We start from the raw sequence: 19,541 nt of genomic DNA on the forward strand, positions 1-19,541 counted from the left end.
ACATTACAGTATGCCCATTATGACCACGTGTGGCCACTCCTCAACGCTATGTACTTTGCTTACTGAAGAGCCCTTCTGACACTTGGGTGGCTTCCACCACGTTACAGGGAACAATAATGACGTTGATCTACATCTATCTACATCTACATCCATACTCCGCAAGCCACCTGACGGTGTGTGGCGGAGGGTACCTTGAGTACCTCTATCGATTCTCCCTTCTATTCCAGTCTCGGATTATCGGTATGCCTCTGTGTGGGCTCTAATCTCTCTGATTTTATCCTCATGGTCTCTTCGCGAGATATACGTAGGAGGGAGCAATATACTGCTTGACTCCTCGGTGAAGGTATGTTCTCGAAACTTCAACAAAAGCCCGTACCGAGCTACTGAGCGTCTCTCCTGCAGAGTCTTCCACTGGAGTTTATCTATCATGCTTCACAACTGAATACTTCCCTCTGATTGGCATGATCCACAAAGGCCATCAGTTTGCATCACAAAATTACTCATTACACTCGCAATGTTACAGCTCATGTAACAGCATATAGTGTAACCATTTTACGCACACATGTTCAAGGTAGTATAACGTTTCACATGAAAGAGTGCTCTTATATTTCTCTTACACACCTTTACACTGGCAAAGAAACACAACTGGAACTGTCCACTCTTGGCCACATTACTCCTTCTTCTGTCTACTGCATCCGACGCCGCTGGAACCTGTCCAGCATTACAAAGTACAACATTCTTCCCTCCAGTCTGAGCTCACACATTTGGGCGCAGATGTGTTTGGACGCCCGCCACCGTTACTCAGCCCCGCGGACGCCACATGTTGGTGGTCTCCACTGAGGGCAGCCAACTCTGCCACCATCTCCAATCAGCCGCGCGGTCTGGGGCGTCATATCACGGCCCGCGCGGCTCCCCGCGTCGGAGGTTCGAGTCCTCCCTTGGGCATGGGTGTGTGTGAGTCGTCCTTAGCGTAAGTTAGTTTCAATTAGATTAAATAGTGTGTAAGCTTAGTGGCCGATGACCTCAGCAATTTTGACCCATAAGACCTTACCACAAATTTCCAAATTTCCGCCTCAATCAGCGGAGCGGTAGACGCTGTAGCCACTCCAGCGACAACTGCAGTCTTAGTCGCCAGCAGTTATTACCCGGCGGGCACCGTAGCCTTGAACAAACCACCACAACGCAACCCACTAGAGCCGCGCGGGATTAGCCGAGCGGTCTAGGGGGCTGTAGTCATGGACTGTGCGGAAGATCCCGGTGGAGCTTCGAGTCCTCCCTCGGGCATGGGTGTGTGTGTGTTTGTCCTTAGCATAATTTAGGTTAAGTAGTGTGTAAGCTTAGGGACTGATGACCTTAGCAGTTAAGTCACATAAGATTTCACACACATTTGAACATTTTGCAACCCACTATACAACACCACCGCCAACTCCCTACACCTTCTAGCTTCAACCAGTGCATACCGCAACTAGACCATAGCCAGAACAGAGGCAGCTTCAGCTCTTCCACTTCCTACTTTGGGAACATTACTGGGCCTTAAACTGCCCGGGGTCTTCATAGAAGACACTACCAAAACCACCAGTTTAAGCTCCTCCTTGTCGACAACGCCGACCCTGACAGATTTCGACACAGACTGACATCCAGATCTCCCCACCAGTTTGTACGGGGGACGTTTCGTAAATAATTCACTGGCTGGTATTACTTTGGATTGTCTGATGCAACAACAATGAAAATTATGTCAGATGTAGTTGGGAGCTTCAGGAAGTAGCACCTGTTTTTGTTTTTACTCTATGTACTCTAATATAAAATTGGCGAGAAGAACTGGACCCTACAAGGGTCTAGGGTATTGTGACTGCTGAAGAAAAGAGGTCGTATATCAAGATCGAAATCTTCGCGGCAAGAACCCGACAGAAATCCAGCATGTTAAGTGAAGCTTGTGGTGAGTTTACAGAGGGCCGTAGTACAGTGTCACGTTGGGTTAATCGTTTTCGTGCTGATCGTATGAGCACAGGCAATAATCCGAGACAGCGAAGGCCAAGAACGTCAACAATGAACGATGTGTGAAACTTGTGGCAGATGCTCTTGAAGAAGAACGCAGTACCACTTGTGAGGAACTGTCTGAAGCCACGGGAATCCTGCCAATATCATTATTCCTTATTCTGAAAATAGATCTGAAGAAAGGAAAAAATTTTGCGAGGTGGGGCCCACACTGTTTGACAGCTGAAGAGAAGTAGAAACGCCTGGATATTGCAGCTTTGCTCAAAAAACGATTCGACCGTATAGATCAAGCATTCTAGTGTCGAACTGTCGCTATTCATGAAATGTGGAGTAGAGAGATTGAATCGGAGTGGAAATCCACAGTCTAATGAGTGGAGAGCTGCAGGTCCTCGAAGTCAAAAAATAAATAAATAAAATAAAATAAAATCTAGCTTCCCAATCAAAGCTCAAGCAAATGATGATTTTTGATTATGATTACCAAGGAATCATCATGACAGATAGAGCCCTAGGTGGAACAAGTGTCACAGCAGTGTATTATCATAACTTCATGCAAAGCCTGCGCAGAAAAATGCACAACACCCGATCTCAATTACTCGAAGCTGGGTCACTCATTCTCCACGACAATGCTCTCCCGCAATGTTCTGGCCCAAAAACTGCGCAAATACTTAGTGTTAAGTGTTGCCGCATTCTCTGCACAGCCCGGAAATGAGTCCACCAGACTTCGTCTTGCTCCCAAAGTTGAAAAAAACCTATGCGTGGGCGTCATTATGTTTCTCCAGAAGAGCTTTCTATTACCGTTACCCGAGCCATTCAACAAATGAACAGAAGTGATGTCCTGGATGGAATAACAGAGCTTTCGAGACGTTACGATTCGGTCATAGAGAAGTTAGTAGACTATACTGAAGCAATGTAAACAGATACTCAAAAAAATTTGTGTGCATTATTTATGAAATATCCCTTGTAGGAAGATGGTACCTCTTTTCAAATGATTCAGATGGCTCTGAGCACTATGGGACTTAACATCTGAGGTCATTAGCCCCCTATACCTTAGAAATACTTAAACCTAACTAACCTAAGGACATCACACACATCCATGCCCGAGGCAGGATTCGAACCTGCGACCGTAGCGGTCACGCGGTTCCAGACTGAAGCGCTTAAAACCGCTCGGCCACAGCGACTGGCGTACCTCTTTTCCTACCTCCTAACCCACGCCATAAGAGCTAATACAGATTCAGGTGTTTCCAGCCGTAAGTGCCTCATTTGGAGGAAGTAGGAAAGAAATCGCATCTCAGATCGATTCTTAAGATAAAAACTCAGGTCCAACAGAGATAGGTGCACAAACCACAGTCAGCGCTGATAGCGGCAATACAGCTGTGTCATCGTAGATGGTCACACACAGGGGAAATTCGTGACAAGTAACTTCATGTAAACATTGGCAGTCGCCAACGGTCTCGCCGCCGTGGTAACACCGTTTCCCGTCAGGTCACCGCAGATAAGCACTTGGCTAGGCGACCGTCCGGTATACCGAGCGCTGTTGGCAAGTGCGGTGTACTCAGCCCTTGTGAGGAAAATTTGGGAGCTACGTGACTGGGTAGTAGTGGCTGCGGTCACGAAAGCTGACAACGACTGGGAGAGCGGTGTGGTGACCACATGCTCCTCTATATCCGCATCCAATGACGCCTGTAGACTGTGAGGATGGCGCGGCAGTCGGTCGGTACCATTGTGCCTTCAATACCTATCCGGGTGGACTTATTTTAAATACCGAACGTCAACCTCACCGGATTTTTCGCTAGATTCTTACATCATTTTTCAATTATGTTGAGCATATAATATAGCAAATGGCTTCTTGTTTTTTTCTGGATATCCATTTCCTTATAGCATTTGAATCATCGTTTCTGTGGTGGTTGACAATATATGGACTTCGACACAACTTGCTTCCCCATGAAATATATGATGTAGCTCATGTGAACTGAAATTTGTGGGTATTCGCTGTGGCCGATCGGTTCTAGGCGCTTCAGTCCGGAACTGCGCTGCTGCTGCGGTCGCAGGTTCGAATCCTGCCTCGGGCATGGATGTGTGTGATGTTAGGTTTAAGTAGTTCTAAGTCTAGGGGACTAATGACCTCAGATGTTAAGTCCCATAGTGCTTAGAGTCATTTTAACCATTTGTGGGTATTTCTGCTTTGTGCGATCATTGAGGATATAATTGGTCTGTGTGCAGTAAGTGGCACCGCGGCTCTATCTCAACTACAGTGACTTTGTCGTTGTAAATATAGGCTCTTTTTGAATGCAATTCAGTTGCCTTTCGCCGACCGAAGTGGCCGAGCGGTTCGAGGCGCTTCAGTCTTGAACCGCGTGACCGCTACTGTCGCAGGTTCGAATCCTGCCTCGGGCATGGATGTGTGTGACGTCCTTAGGTTGGTTAGGTTTAAGTAGTTCTAAGTTCTAGGGGACTGATGACCTCAGATGTTAAGTCCCGTAGTGCTCAGAGCCATTTTTTTGAACGAAAGCGTCCCAGATATGTTCCATTGAGTTCAGATTAGGTGAATGTGATGGCCAAAACATAAACATGAGTTCGCTATTAAGCTCCCCAAACCACTTTAGTACGATTCTGGCTTTGTAGAACGGACTGTTAACCTCTCGGTAGATGCCATCGCCATTGGAGAAGACATAAAGCATGAAGAGATACAGGTGCTTCTCATTAACGTTTGCATGGTCCGCAATTGTCACGGTGCAGTCAATTACTACCAAAGGTCCCATGATAGCCCAAGCTAATGTCTCCCATAGGAGAATACAGCTGCCACCTGCCTACATGCGTGGCGCAGTGAATGTTTCGATAGGCGTTCGCCTGGATGTCGTCGCATCCGGACACGACCATCGATGTGGTGTAACGACAAACGTAATTCATAGAAACCTGCGGCACATTTCCAATGATCCAGGGCCCATTATCGATGATCGGTGCGCTTTTCAGTCGTAATTGACGATGCCATTAGGTCAGCATGGGAACACATGGGGATTGTCTGTTGTGGAGCTCTATGTTCAACAACTTGTGCATAACGGTGATCCGCAACTCTTGTCCCCACATTCTAGTCTGCTATCGCGTCTGCCGCAGATCGCCGTCTATCCTAATTTACAGAGCGGGCAAGCCTCCAGCCTCCACGTTTTGTGATGAGGTGTTGGCATCCAACACCTTGTCGCCTGCTTGTGGTGTCATCGTCCTTCAATCACATTTCATAAATGCTTGCATTGTACGCATTGTAGAAGTTATCACTTCTGCAGATTTCCGTCGTTCCTTACTTGCTTCAAAATTGATGGAGGAATGTTCCGTCTCTGCAGTTAAATGAAAGGCATTTTGTTTTTTACAAAACGCGTTTCCCTTATTTTACTTATAAAGCATCTTCAGTGGCCTGTTTTAATATGTTTAGTATATGCATTATGTGGTAGGATTGTTTTGCAGGTTAGAAGAAACTTTTGCAGGACAAGTTTCTTGAGGTTAAATAACCGTTTGGTGTTATATACGATTTCCAATGTTGCTGGTCCATGTGTGTGGTCTTGGAGATATGTTTTCTCAGTCCCTATACTTCAGATGGCCGATTTCCGGCGTTTTTTCACCCGCATTTATTACATCTCACTTGCACTTTACACTGTGTGCTGACCGTGTGTGTGTCTGCAGTATGTAGTGTTGGCAACGGTCACTGTGCGATTATCTATCGTCTTTTCTTTGTTGTGTGTGGTTTGATATTTATTGATTTGCTGTGTGTGTGTGTGTGTGTGTGTTTGTGTTTGTGTGTGAGTGTGAGGGAGCAAGGGAGAGAGGGAGGAAGATAGAGGCAGGGGGCAGAGAGAGAGAGAGAGAGAGAGAGAGAGAGAGAGAGAGAGGGAGGGAGAGAGAGCAATTGTTTACCCTGTTTGTGTTTCAAATTTCTGTTTGTTACTGTTTTAGTAGCTAACATGATTATAAGCTGTCAAAGCGACGCGATAAATCACTATTACCCTTGTGAGTCAAAATTCAATCTTTCTACCATTTTGTAACGGAAAAACAAATATTATTAAAATGTCACAAGTCACATTAAATATTCCTAATCGCTTTATTTAGTCTTTTGTGCTTTCAGATGAACGAGCTTAATCGCGTTCGCCCCAACACTGTGCCATCATACTTATGATTCCCTTGTTGGCGCAAACCGCATCGCTGAGCGGTCATTTGTTGCAAAGACGATAATGTACGAAGTGATTCATATCTCTTTAATGTATTAATTGTCTATCTAAAATAAACTGCAAAATTGTGGTCCAAATACGACATAATAGTAGAGTACTGAGAGGGTCTCTCATGTAATTTGGAGTATGTTTGAAGATTAATTTACTTACTATTTATAAATGAAAATTGGCGCTTATGCATGAGGATAATCACCTTTAGCTTTCAAAACATCTGCCAATCAGAGTACAAGCCGTTTCTGTTGGTGCTATTTCTCACGAGTTTTGCGTAGTGTTACGAACATCAGTCATGATTTCCTCATCTGACTATCTGATGCAATTCGTTTACCATTATGGCCTCACTGAGCTCAGGCGTAATCTGTAGGAATAAAGTAATGGCTCCAACAGGCGAAAATGCTGCGCTTTGTTTAATTATACGCACCGAAGTTTTGTGAAAACACAGTAGAAGTGTTACTGATCTATAAGACGTGGCTTATATGAGCGGTTTGTCGCTCTTGTACCAGGTGTTTATAATTGAAGTGCAGCTACTCACAGAGGTCCGGTGTGGGCTGTAATTATCGTATGGCAACGGAACTTGGTGGACGATCTAATGCGTTTATGTGGAACCAATTGTCAATGGAAAAATATTAGTTCCAAGTTTGACCACCAGGTGCAAATCTGGTGGCAAGAAAGATGTATAGATACGTTTCCAGATGTAATGGATTAGCACTGGGGCGTGGGCAGAAAAAGTCACACAAGTGATGAAGGCATAATGCTATTTGTTATTAATCGCAACTTACACAATTTGTTTGATGTGAGCACCGGCGACGTCGATGATATGCTGCATCGGTAAAACGACGTGATCAACAGCCTCTCGCAGTAGCTACCGTAGAATCTGAGCAACGTGTTCCTATATACTCGTCTTCAGATCAGGTAGAGACCGATCGCGTTCCTGGTAAACACATTCGTTTGGTTACCCCCCAGAGCCAAAAGTCACATGGATTCAGATCAGGTAATCCTGCAGGCCATACTACTGGATAACTTCTGGAGATAAAAAGTTCATGGAAGGTTACATTATGCAGATCTTTCACTGGTCGAGTGACATGAGGTGTTGCCCCATCTTGCATGAAAACAATGGTTTCCACACAGCTGCGATCTTCCATAGCGGGGGTCATATGCTGTACAAGGAAGAGCGGACCGAGAATAGAGGTGCTTGTGAAACCACACCACACAGTCACATAAGGCGAGTGCTATGACTCTGTGTGAACAACACACAGTTTAACAATGCCTCAAATTTGGCAGTTCTGTGTATTCATTGTACTGTGTAGTGTAAAATATGCCTCGTCACTCCATGGAATATTTCCCGATCACACGTAATCAGTTTCGACCCGTACCAGAGATCGTACCAGAGATCGTAACATTTCATTTACCGCACCGTGTGGATGTTTCACGATACCATTGTAAAATAGACCGTAAACATGAGATATACAGTTCCCGCGACACTGCACGACTACTCGCACTACTTGGAGCACGTGCTGTATAGTCAGTTACAGTAACAGCAAGCTCGTCAATACCTTTAACCGGAATAGGACGCCTTTCTCTTCCAGGTACCACACCAAGCCTACCAGTGTTTTTGAATTTCATTATCATCTTCTTTAGACCATTTAATGACATCAGGCATCTCCTCGGATCTTTCAGTGGGCGATACAGTCTCACTGTAGCACTGAATTGCTGCCGTACACATAAAACAGTTTCACTAACAGCGCACGGTCTCTCTTCTCGATGTCCATAGTGTTCACTCTCTTAATGGCTTGTCAAAATGGCAGCGGGGATTTCATACCGTCATGCAAACAGGTACAGCGCCAGCTATACACTTGGTGCCCACAATTGAAACTAATTTCTTTTCCAGCGTAAATCGGTTCAGCATTATTCCATTAATGTACCTACCAAGTTTACTTGCCACACGATAATTACAGCCCAAAATGGACTTGCAAACGTAGCTGCACTTCTGTTATATCCACCCAGTACAACGCGTCCTATCTTTGGCTCAGTGATATCAGTAAAACTGGACCATACTGCATGAAATATTTTAAGTAACAGTTGTTTTGCGCTCTTACGTTTTCTCGGGGTATTTCTAACTTGAAGATTTCTCAGGTGTTTGCCAGGATCACGTCGTAAGATATCAATATTTCGGCAAACAGCTTCGTTGACATCTTTTATGTGAGGACAAGGCCTGAAGGCAGCAACAAGCCTGACTGCCAGAGTATCGTGAAAGAAGAAATGAAGGTTAGAGTTTATTGTTCCATTGACAACGAGATCTTTGGATGCGGGTCACAAGTTCGGCCATGCCCTTTCAAAGGAACCATCCCGGCACTTGGCTAAGGCGATATACTGAAATCACGGCAAATCTAAATCTGAATGGCCGCATTGGGATTTGAACCACTGTTCCCTCGATGGCGAGCCCCACTTTGCTTGATGAAGACGTGATCCAGGCGGACACACAAGAATTCTACAAACAGTTTTTTTTATCATCCGCGAGCAGCGTAATAACGTTGTACTACAGTTTGCGATATGGCGCGCTATTTTTAAATCAAGCCAATGTTGTTTGGTATCATCTTCTAAGAACTGGTCGTTTAAAAAACAATGTTAATCATCGTCCTGTCAGGAGCCTTCCAAGCTCTGCCATCGTAAAAGTGCAGTTATAAGGCGCGACGATTGCATCAAGATTGTATCAGACCTACTGTGCATTCGTCAGATACGATTTAGACACTGAAGTATCGTCGATAGATTATGAAAAAGTGTTTTTAAGCTGTTTAACATGTTCATTCGTTTCAGTAAAAGGTTCACAGCTGGTTATGTGCAGTTAAACTGATGATGTGGTGTACCCTGTATGTCTTTAACTCTAAAATAGCAGTGTCAGTGTTCATCACACCAAACTGGTGAACGTGTACTATTCGAACGGAACATGGTACAGATGGGGATCTCTTTAACAGCTGAATTTTTCATCATCTATTGTTCACTGGTATAATATTCGGCAGGGTTAACCAGGTTCTGAGTAGTTATCCCAATCTTCAGGCAGTCATTTTCTTTTGAAAATAGGAGTGTGCTTTTTACTGGCATGTGTGCTACTTTTTATTGTTATCCAAGTGCAACGAGACAAGTGGTTCCAGCAATAAGTACTGTTCTGTGGCACATGCAATGTTAAGCGAAAAAAAGTAAATACCCATTGCACTCGGATGTTGTCATGGCCTGATAATCCAGTAGTAGATGCATCGTCCGAGGTTCTTAGTTGGTCCTCTTCTTAATAGATTTCTATCGCTCATCGAAACTGTTTACATTTAAAATCGTAACAGAAGCATGTAATTTGATAATAAAATTTAGGTCAGTTGTTGTTCAAGTCGAAAAACGTGACACATTGTTTTAGGAGTCATTATAAAACCGTAAGTCCTAACATAATTTGAGAAAACTACATAAATGATACAAAAATCAAAGAATTTAGAAGTTTGCCTAAAGCACGCACGAACTCTAATTGAAACGATCATCAGCTATAACGAAAAAGTACTACAATTGAGAATGGCTTACATTGCTCTCAACCCATTGACATTTGGCAAGTTATGAAAGCAAACACACTTCTCAGTCAGATGAGCCATCAAATTGAAATACCACACAATGTTTACATTTTACACCAATCGCCCAAGCACTAGTCGTGTCCTGTTTGGCTGAAAGCCCGCCGCGTTAATGGCGGACGCAAAGCCACATGAAGATTAAAATTCAGAAATGTTATGCGACATGAACCACAAATTTATAGTTACTACTGACATTGACGACTCAAATAATAACTTTTCATCCACAAAAATATTGTTGTTGTTGTGGTCTTCAGTCCTGAGACTGGTTTGATGTGCCTCTCCATGCTACTCTATCCTGTGCAAGCTTCTTCATCTCCCAGTACCTACTGCAACCTACATCCTTCTGAATCTGGTGATCCCTTGATGCCTCAGAACATGTCCTACCAACCGATCCCTTCTTCTAGTCAAGTTGTGCCACAAATTTCTCTTCTCCCCAATTCCATTCAATACCTCCTCATTAGTTGTGTGATCTACCCATCTAATCTTCAGCAGTCTTCTGTAGCACCATATTTCGGAAGCTTCTATTCTCTTCTTGTTCAAACTATTTAACGTCTCTGTTTCACTTCCATACATGGCTACACTCCATACAATTACTTTCAGAAACGACTTCCTGACACTTAAATCTCTACACGATGCTAAGAAATTTCTCTTCTTCAGAAACGCTTTCTATGTCATTGCCAGTCTACATTTTATGTCCTCTCTACTTCGACCATCAGCAGTTATTTTGCTCCCCAAACAGCAAAACTCCTTTACTACTTTAAGTGTCTCATTTCCTAATCTAATTCCCTCAGCATCACCCGACCTAATCTGACTACATTCCATTATCCTCCTTTTGCTTTTGTTGATATTCATCTTATATCCTCCTTTCAAGACACTGTCCATTCCGTTCAGCTGCTCTTGCAAGTCCTTCGCTGTGTCTGACATAATTACAATGTCATCGGCGAACCTCAAAGTTTTTATTTCTTCTTCAAAATGGTTCAAATGGCTCTGAGCACTATGGGACTCAACTGCTGAGGTCATTAGTCCCCTAGAACTTAGAACTAGTTAAAGCTAACTAACCTTAAGGACATCACACACATCCATGCCCGAGGCAGGATTCGAACCTGCGACCGTAGCGGTCTCGCGGCTCCAGACTGCAGCGCCAGAACCGCGCGGCCACTTCGGCCGGCTTCTTCTTCATGCATTTTAATTCCTACTCCGAATTTTTCTTTTGTTCCCCTTAATGCTTGCTCAATATACAGAATGAATGACATCGGGGATAGGGTACAATCCTGTCTTACACCCTTCCCAACCACTGCTTTCCTTTCATGCCCCTCGACTCTTATAACTGCCATCTGGTTTCTGTACAAATTGTAAATAGCCTTTCGTTCCCTGTATTTTACCCCTGCCACCTTCGGAATTTGAAAGAGAGTATTCCAGTCAATATTGTCAAAAGCTTTCTCTAAGTCTACAAATGCTAGAAACGTAGGTTTGCCTTTCCTTAATCTATTTTCTAAGAGAAGTCGTAGGGTCAGTATTGCCTCACGTGTTCCATAATATCTGCGAAATCCAAACTGATCTTCCCCGAGGTCGGTTTCTACCAGTTTTTCCATTCGTCTGTAAAGAATTCGCGTTAGTATTTTGCAGCTGTGACTTATTAAATTGATAGTTCGGTAATTTTCACATCTGTCAACACCTGCTGTCTTTGGGATTGGAGTTATTTTATACTTCTTGAAGTCTGAAGGTATTTCGCCTGTCTCATACACCTTGCTCACCAGATGGTAGAGTTTTGTCAGGACTGGCTCTCCCAAGGCTGTCAGTAGTTCTAATGGATTGTTGTCTACTCCCGGTGCCTTGTTTCGACTTAGGTCCTTCAGTGCTCTATCAAACTCTTCACGCAGTATCATATCCCCAATTTCATCTTCATCTACATCCTCTTCCATTTCCATAATATTGTCCTCAAGTATATCGCCCTTGTATAGACCCTCTATATACTCCTTCCACCTTTCTGGTTTCCTTTTTTGCTTAGAACTGGGTTTCCATCTGAGTTCTTAATATTTAGACAAGTGGTTCTCTTTTTCCCAAAGGTTTCTTTAATTTTTTCTGTAAGCAGTATCTATCATACCCCTAGTGATATATGCCTCTACACCCTTTTATTTTTCCTCTAGCCATCCCTGCTTAGCCATTTTGCACTTCCTGTCGATCTCATTTTTGAGACGTTTGTATTCCTTTTTGTTTGCTTCATTTACTGCATTTTTATATTTTCTTCTTTCATCAATTAAATTCAGTATTTCTTCAGTTGCCCAAGGATTTCTACTAGCCCTCGTCTTTTTACCTACTTGATACCCTGCTGCCTTAACTATTTCATCTCTCAAAGCTACCCATTCTTCATCTACTGTATTTTCTTCCCCCATTCTTGTCAATCGCTCCCTAATTCTCTGCCTGAAACTCTCCACAACCTCTGGTTCTTTCCGTTTATCTAGGTCCCATCTCCTTAAATTCCCACCATTTTGAAGTTTCTTCAGTTTTAATCTATAGTTCATAACCAATAGATTGTTGTCAGAGTCCACATCTGCCCCTGGAAATGTCTTACAATTTAAAACCTGGTTCCTAAATCTCTGCCGGCCGGAGTGGCCGAGCGGTTCTAGGCGCTACAGTCTGAAACGCGATTCCGCTACGGTCGCAGGTTCGAATCCTGCCTCGGGCATGGATGTGTGTGATGTCCTTAGGTTACTTAGGTTTAAGTAGTTCTAAGTTCTAGGGGACTGTTGACCTCAGAAGTTAAGTCCCATAGTGCTCACAGCCATTTGAACCATTAAGAATATGGGCGTACGACAGCCACATACCATAGACGAGCACGAGAGAGACTCTGCAAATCTCATTGTGATTTGCACCGTTTACAGAGAGAATGCTTAAGAGTCTTTTTTTTTTTTTTTGGGAAGACGGTAAAGGAGTCAAATACCCCTATACACTACAGACGTGGATTTTTCCATAATTTAGAGAGCACGCCGAAATTTTCATTTTCAAGAGGACTGAGCACTACTACGCTGGCATCTGTATGTAAGTGCATTTCGTAACACTCAGCTGGCACAACAACGGGTTCTCCGTAAGAGGCGTACAGATCTAGCAATACCGCACTAACCTTCGATGTCACCTAATCGCTGAGTATATGTTTTTTGGGTTTGTGAAAGTCATCAACTGTGTCACGTGCCACATAGCAAGAGCGGGACGAGTTCAACTATCGACTGGATCTTTGTCGTGCGTCCGGTGGAGAGCTCGTTGAAAACTTGTGAAATGTACATGAAAACTTTGATCATAAAAATAATTGTGCAAGTACATCAAGGTTATACACCGATGCGTAGAAAAGATATGTCCTTGTAAAGTCTTAATTTACAATTAACTCCAAGTTTTTATCTTCATTCGGGTCGAAGATATAGTTTTGTGAAGTCGTATGAATTGTTTTGGAAATACCACGCACTACAGTACTTTAGTTAGCACTATGCTATTTGGATCACCTGGAAGAAAAGTAAACACCGCACTAGTTCTCTATATGTAAATATTACGTGGAACACAAAGGCTAACACATCCGAACGGTAGCGAAACTAATAGAAGCTGTTCCACGTCATATTAACTGCGTAAGCATTTGATTACCGTATTCATTTTCTCTCTCTCTCTCTCTCTCTCTCTCTCTCTTTCTCTTTCTCTTTCTTACTTTCTGTCTATACAGTAAACACGATAAGAAGCAGCAATGTGATCAAGCGCCACATTGGTAGGATTACAAATACAGACACAACTCAAACGCAACATATTTATATTTTTGTGTTGATTTTGCCCACTAGCCCCGTCAGCCATTAACGCATTCAGAGAGTTAATTTTTAAAATTTCTTCTCTACTTGATGACATAAAAATTTTCAAAACCACAGACGCATCTAAATTTTTAAATATATCTATATTCATTAAATTGTATTGTATAAGAAAATTTACCTTTTTTCTAGTATGTTTCTAATTATCTTCCACCTTTCTCAAGCATTCTGCCACTGGTAATTTCTTCCCCAAAAGCCTGCCGAAGGAGACCTAATGCAACACTTCCATGGTCATGTTGCGGCGGCGCGGCGCGGTGCGGTGCTGCTGCGAATAAAGTTCCACCCACCTACCTTCTCACACGGACGCCTCCATGAAGATACTAAAATGCAATTCTCGGCGGGAAAAAACTATAGAAAAAACACCTGTACATCTCGTAACTACAAGTCGCACTAAACAGAATTTTGCGGTGGAAGGTTATTAATAGTTCAAAATGGCTCTGAGCACTATGGGACTTAACATCTGAGGTCACCAGTCCCTTATACTTAGAACTATTTAAACCTCACTAACCTAAGGCCATCACACACATCCATTCCAGAGGCGGAATTCGAACCTTCGACCGTAACAGCAGCGCGGTTGCGGACTGAAACGCCTAGAACCGCTCGGCCACGGCGGCCGGCCTAATAACAGTTAAATGAAAGTTTTTACGTGCGTAAAATTTCACTCTGTTATGGTACGCTTGCATACACCAGTTACTACCAAGCCTTACTCTAAGCCGTACGATGTCTGAAAAGTCCACACGGACGCATCATTCATAACCGTAGCCAGCTTACGGTAAATTATTAATTATCCTCCACCGAATGTTTTCAAATTCTTTCTTTTAGAGTAGCTCGCTCAAATGTTGCTATAAGCGCATTCGCGAGTAAGCAAAACACGCCATGCGGAATTTAGTTGTTTAAAATGTCACACAAAGTTCTGAATTTCACACTACGCATTAAATCGATCTCTCTTCCACACTTTATGGAACTTCTCAAACATTCTGGTACCAAAATGTCACAACATTAATAGTTTTCGTCGGAGTACCTATCAGTAGGTCTGATCACTGTGAGATCCAAGCCCCAACTCTACTCATCTCTCTAAACAAAAGAAGCTTCTAGCTCCTAAGTACGCGCGAATATGCTAATTTCTGATTGGAAGAGAAACATCACAGCCGATCGGAATGTAGCATCAAACCCGCTCAGTAGCGCGCGTATATAGAGAACCATTCAAAATTTGTCACTGAATCAGAACAGTAATTAACGTAAATGAATTTCGAAAACCAACAAATATAAAATTAACTCCCTCTTGATAAAACTACTTTACCAAAATCATAATCTCATTTCTCCAGTACCATAAACTGAAGAAATAGTTTATAACGAATTCCCCGATACGAATGACTAACACACACGTCATTCTCGAACGTTCCTCACCAGACCAGTTACTTCAATGTATCTGATATAAAAACTTTACATAAAGGATTATTTCACATTCACACATTCATTTAACTCATAACTAAACACGATGATAATAGTAACTAATAAACATTTAGATAATTAAACAAACAGAACTGCAAATAAAAATGACAGTGTTTAGAATGCAGCTCAGTGTCCGTCAGCTAGTGACCCCTACCAGATCGCATAGAAACTACATACACTTGGGCACCAGACACCACCTGTCCCGCACGTGACTCATCCTGCACGTCTGTTCCCCCTGTTGGGATCTCAATAGGCAAGATGAAAGGCGCTACACCTCAAAATTAGGTATACACTGGACAGAGAGCTACGGCGACCTCTCTTTTTACGTTTCAACATTCTATTGTAAGCATTTAACGCACTTTTTTGTTTCCTATGTAATAGTAATAAAAGCAGAGCATCCACGTAAATCCTTAATTTTGAAGATCCGGATAGCCAGCGAGATGCGCTGCCATCTCCCTGACTGCGACTCGACGTGTCCAGCCATCGCGCCACCTCGCATGGCGCTAAAGGCGAAGAACATAACGTTATCTGAGCACAGGCTCTTGACATTCCATCCACATTGTATTCTTTCTTGTTTTTCTGATGCGTATCCGTTATTTAATGTGTACAACCACATTATTCGCATTATATCGATGTACGCTGTCGGAAACAATCGCAAAACCAACAAACAAGTAATTCAGAGTAATGATATATCAGGAATACATTTGTGCAGGTGACATATTTAAGTGATTAACGTTGTAAGAACTCAAGTTAATGTAAGTACGAGATAAGCGATTAAAAATGTGGAATGCTGGTAGGTTAATAACCGGTGTAACTGTCAAAATGTTGAATGCAACCACTGTGTCGTACAAATGGTTCAAATGGCTCTGAGCACTATGGGACTTAACATCTAAGGTCATCAGTCCCCTAGAACTTAGAAATACTTAAGCCTCACTAACCTAAGGACATCACACACGTCCATTCCCGAGGCAGGATGCGAATCTGCGACCGTAGCGGTCGCGCGGTGTGTCGTACAGATGCTGGATGTCAGTTTGAGAGACGGAGTTCCATGTTGGTTGCGCTTAGTCGATCAGTACAGGGACGATTAACGTTGGTAGTGGATGACGCTGGAGTTTTCTTCCAGTGTCGTCCGGTAGGTGCTCGATTGCAGACAGATCTGGTGATCGAGCAGGCCAAGGCAACATGACGACACACTGTACTGCATGATGGGTTGGTTACAACAGCGCTATGTTGGCGAGCATTATCCTGTTGGAAAACACCCCCTGGAATACTCTTCATGGCCTACCCTTGTGGCCGAGTGGTTCTAGGCGCTTCAGTCCGGAATCGCGCTGCTGCTACGGCCGCACGTTCGAATCCTACCTCGGGCATGGATGTCTGTGATGTCCTTAGGTTAGTTAGGTTCATGTAGTTTTAAGTCTAGAGGACTGATGATCTCAGATGTTAAGTCCTAGAGTGCTTAGAGCCATTTGAACCATTTTTTGAATACTGTTCATGGATGGCAGCAAAACAGGTAGAATCACTGACTGACGTACAAATTTGCAATGAGGATGCGTGGGACAACATCGAGAGTGCTCCTGCTGTTGTACGAAATCGCACACCAGATCATAAGCCCAGGTGTAGGTGGAGTGTGTCTAGGCTGCAGACAGGTTGGTTGCAGGTGCTGACGTAGCCTCCCTCTAACCATCACACGGCCATCAGTGGCAATGAGGCACAACCATCTTTTGTCGGGAAACACGACAGACCTCCGGCCGGCTGGAGGGCCGTGCAGTTCTAGGCGCTAGAGTCTGGAGCCGAGCGATCGCTACGGACGCAGGTTCGAATCCTGCCTCGGGCATGGATGTGTGTGATGTCCTTAGGTTAGTTAGATTTAATTAGTTCTAAGTTCTAGGGGACTGATGACCTCAGAAGTTAAGTCGCATAGTGCTCAGAGCCATTTGAGCCACGACAGACCTCCAACCCACCCTCGAATGAGCTCTCGCTTCACACCACTCAAATCGCTGACCGTGGTGGTTTGAGATTTGTATAGTGCACGCTACATGGAGTCTGGCTTGGAGCTGTCCTTGAAGCAAGCTATTTGTAACAGTTTACTGTGTCACTGTGGTGCCAGATGCTTGCTGCTGTACACGCAGTACTATGTTCCACATCCATACACAGAACACGATGGTCTTCCCTCCCGGTATCGCCACTTGGCCCTCCGGGGCCCGGTCTTCTTGCTACCCTGTCTTCCCGTGACCATCGGTGCCAGCAGTCACGTAAATTGGCTGCATTCCTGCCAAATATTTCTGCAGTATCGCGAAAGGAATATCCAGCTTCTCGTAGTCCTATTACAAGAATTCGTTCAAACTCAGTGAACTGTTGATAATGGCCTTGTCGTCTTAAAGACATTCTTCACTAACATCAACACACTACGTCCAATCTCAAAGGAAACTAAAGCTCACGACCATTACAGCGCGTATTTAAGGCCAGCCTGATTTGGATCCTCATAGTAGCGCCACTAGCGCCACTCTTGTCCAACTGGTGACAAATTCCAATAGACGTCATCTTCTGGATGTAGAAACACGCCTACCGACCATAGTTTAAGTCGTACAACGCCTTCTTGGTGTGGAGATTTATTTATTTATTTATTTACTTACTTATTTTTTTTCTTTTTTCTTTTTTTTTCGTCAGTGTGTTTGGGAGTGCAGATAGTTTTCGGCTATTCACATTCTTGATTATTATTTCACATTCTGTGACCACGGTATATTCTTACGGTCCCAATTCTTAGGTCTTTTGTTTTTCCACCTATGCCCTACTGTAGTAGGTAATGCTTTGAATTTCTCATGGAATAGCCTAAATAATTGGTTTTTGTCGTTTCTGGTATAACAATTCCAGATTTTTGTGCAATTTTAGCAAAACGTCTGAGTGGAATTTTGAGCAATCTACGATTGATCCTCATCTAAATAGCTACTAACTTTTCATGGTGGAAACCTTTACTGCCCAGTACAACGTAACTGTAGCCGGCCGCTGGTGACCGAGCGGTTCTAGGCGCTTCAGTCTGGAACCGCGCGACCGCTACGGTCGCAGGTTCGAATCCTGCCTCGGGCATGGATGTGTGTGATGTCCTTAGGTTAGTTAGGTTTAAGTAGTTCTAAGTTCTAGGAGACTGATGACCTCAGATGTTGAGTCCCATAGTGCTCAGAGCCATTTGAACCATTTTGAACGTAACTGTTCTAACCGAAAACAAAACTTTACATACCGATACCTCAGAGTTAGTGTGATGTTTAATCTTTAATTTCATATAACAGACTTACTTACTTACTTCTGTGTATTTTTACAGAAACAAAGGTAATTGGGATAACAAACTGAAAAAAATCATGATTGTATTATAACTCTGTATCCAAACAGAGACTTTGCGTTTCTTACGCCGAAATACTCAGAAAACATCCATCATTGACGTTACAAATTTTGTCGGAGGAGTTTGGATTTTCCCTGTGTGTGCCATCTTCGTCTTATCTTATTGTGCAGTTTGATATCGTCATGTGAAGCCTGGGACGTCTTGAAATGTTGCTGACAGTAATAGTTCCTAATTCTAACTTATATAGACGGCTCCAGGTATTAACACTGTTCCTTTCTTTAAAAAAGTTGCACTCATTTGCTCTTCTTGTCATAGTGACCTGATTGGTAACTAAGGGCATTATACTCATGCATTATTAAAAGGAATGAAAACATTAAATTTAAGTTCTGTTTGCTTATCTACGGTTACATTTGTATTAAGGTGTACGTTGTTTCGAAAGCATTAAAACCCATTTTTCCCACAGAACTGTTATTAACATTTACTCTACGTGTTCTTCAATCAGACATGTCATCGATGTGTGATACAACGTGAGGTGCCACAGAAACGTTTCTATTACATTATTGTAGGGAAAGTTGATCTACCTGTTCCTGGATCCCATAATTTCTTTCTTGATTCACCATACGGTTTTTACACACCAGCCAGTAATGACATACTAATATAGGTTTCTGATGCAGTTTAATCTAGTTCTTCCCAGCTATTACCATAAAGGTTTTAACCGTCAATACTCCACCACAGTACTCTGAATATTATCATTAACAAGAGCTTCAAAAGAGGATTTTAATATCACTTATTCAGGATACAGCACATCTTGTAGGCCCAGGAATCAGTTTTATACTGTTTCCACTAGATGCTAACCCAGTTAGTGAAAAAGGTTCTAAGTTCCACATGGCATTTTCGTCTATGGACTGAACCACTTGCACTACTAGCGCGTTGCCATACGATGTATAAATGTCTGAAGTGTCTTCTGAGCCAGATATAAAATGGATACTGTCTTCAGTGGTGTGATTTTCTTCTTCAGAAATATTCTCTTCACTATCAGATGCATTTACTAATGCTTCTAACTGCTCGTCATAAAGAAATCATTCGTTATGATAGCCACACT

This window comes from Schistocerca nitens, chromosome 3 (genome assembly GCF_023898315.1).
Source record: "Schistocerca nitens isolate TAMUIC-IGC-003100 chromosome 3, iqSchNite1.1, whole genome shotgun sequence".
Classification (NCBI taxonomy): Eukaryota; Metazoa; Arthropoda; class Insecta; order Orthoptera; family Acrididae; genus Schistocerca; species Schistocerca nitens.